We start from the raw sequence: 2,556 nt of genomic DNA, 5'->3' as shown, positions 1-2,556 counted from the left end.
AAAATTCAGCATAAAAATTGAAATGACAGACAGGGAAGTGAATTTTCATATAAATCGTCCAGTTTTTTGCCAACAAAATATCACGTGGAGCTTGAGAAACATCGTTGCTTGAACGAAGTTGCAGAAGTTTGGACATCTTTCTCAGTGAGGACCTTATATCAAAACGTGTACGTTTCCGTTTATCAATATTCAGCCTTTTCAATCTTTGTACAAATTAACATACTTTCATGAAATGAGAATGAAATATTTCATCTAAGGATTGACATTCTGTATGTGTATATGGCTCGTCAACCATCCAGAAAAAGTGAACCAGTGATCCCTACACTTGAAGTGACGGATCGTAATGGACACCCCCACCCTGTCTTGTGAGTTTGTAAGATGTCAATATATTATTATCTACTACCTAATTTTCCCGTATTAGCCCGGGTGGAGGGACAGGAGATAGTGAATCACCATCACCGAAGGCACCGCACCACCCTACCAAATTTCAGGGGTCTAATAGTTTTATTTCATAATTTTTAACTGTTGATGGAATAGTGTAAATACTAATATTGTTACGCGCTTAAAGACCTTGGTTGGTGAAGCGCAGTAATAACATTATAATAACAACAGCTGTCTATCATCACATACACATCACAGAATTTAACTGATTTCAAATTCTTCAGATCAGAATACTTTTCAGAGCATTATATATATATATATATATATATATATATATATATATATATATATATATATATATATATATATATATATATATATATATACAGTATATGGTAATTAATCTTACTGCCAGGGTCAGTTGCATCGATGATAAAGGTGTGTGTGCTGTTGTTGAGCAAAAGGTTTCAATTTTATCGTAATATATTACTTTACTTACTTAATTATTCTGTGGAATTTCGTCAATTGTGTTAAAACATTGATTGTGTTTGTTAAATTGGCTATTTATCCTTGTATGTGTGTGTGTGTGTGTGTGTGTGTAATAACAAAAATAATAATTAACGGTTTTATTGAAAAAGTTCTGCAGTCTGAAGGCTGAAAATATACATTGAATGTCACATAAATGTCTTATTACATACATTGACATGGAGGGGAAACAAAACCTTTCATTAGAGAAAGGTAGGGCACGTGTGCTGAGGTGTTGAACAGCAAACACGTAGTGTAGTAACTCCCCCACATACGGTGTTATGAAGGGCCTTACGTGGTGTAGTAATTCCCTCACAGATGGTGATATGAGGGACCTCACGCAGTGTAGTAAATTCCTCACAGATGGTGTTATGAAAGGCCTTACGTGGTGTAGTAATTCCCTAACAGATGGTGTTATGAAGGACCTCACGCGGTGTAGTAATTCCCTCACAGATGGTGTTATGAAGGGCCTCACGTGGTGTAGTGTGTGTGTGTGTGTGTCTATCAGAGTTGACGGTTGTTAAAAGGTTTTGCTTTATACCATGAAATACATTGCTTTTGGTTGTGATTGACTAAATCATACATTTAAAGTTGCACACAGTATGAAAAGTTTTTTCTTTATTCGTCTTGAAAACAAAGTGACCCCACGAACTGAAGTTTATGCCAAAATGTATTTTCTTGTAAAAATTGATAAAGGTCACTGGAGCGACCATTTTCAGGCCTACCGTAACTATTACCTTTAAATTGTTGTACTGAAGAATTTTTAGTAAATGTCGATTTCCTAAAACATTGTCCTTGAAAACCATGTTAGTAATTGTAAGGTGTTTCTTTTTACTTGATACACAAGTTTATTAATGAAACATAATTTTGAACCTGATAACATCAACCTAAGTTGTCTGATATAGGTTACTTCCACCCGCACGATCTCTATTTACATACAGTATTACAGTATTTCGAATTCCAACAATCTATACCGAAACACCCTGTACAGGTGGTGGCTCCCACGAGGACACCACGTCCGAAGGGAAGGTTTTTGATAAAGGCCCATGAGGCATACGGTTATTCACTAATCATATTGTAACGAGCTAATTTTACATTTTTAATGAAATAACTAAATTAGACAAACCATAAAAGGTAGGAAATGTCTCACAATCACGCCTGCCAACCCCAGCGAGACAACACGACTGTTCAGTTCAAAATTTATCTGACCCCTCCTGAAAGATACCTTTTGTTTTACTGAATGTACAGTCTCGTTCAAGATTCTTTGAACACTGATGGAGACAGCTGGCAACTCAAGGCTGTTTGTTTACTATAGTACGTAGTAAAAATTATGAATGAATGTAAAGGTTATCGGTGATTGGTTACTTAGTTCCCCGTTGCTTAATTAATGGTTGGGCTTTGTTGTTTCCTATTATATTACACTACGTACTATAGTAAACAAACGGCCCTGAGTTGCCAGCTGTTTCCCGCAGTGTTCGAAGAATCTTGAACGAGACTACATAGACATTACATGTATGTAAACACTGTGCATATACAGTACAGGTATATAAACAATGTACATGGGTAGTGTAAATATAAAAAAATACATAGATAATTCAGGTCAATGTGACCAATAATATATACAAAATAATTCAAATTTTATTTCATTTT

Source organism: Homarus americanus, unplaced genomic scaffold (genome assembly GCF_018991925.1).
Source record: "Homarus americanus isolate GMGI-L3 unplaced genomic scaffold, GMGI_Hamer_2.0 scaffold39675, whole genome shotgun sequence".
NCBI classification, from domain to species: domain Eukaryota; kingdom Metazoa; phylum Arthropoda; class Malacostraca; order Decapoda; family Nephropidae; genus Homarus; species Homarus americanus.
This window is presented reverse-complemented; position numbering follows the sequence as displayed.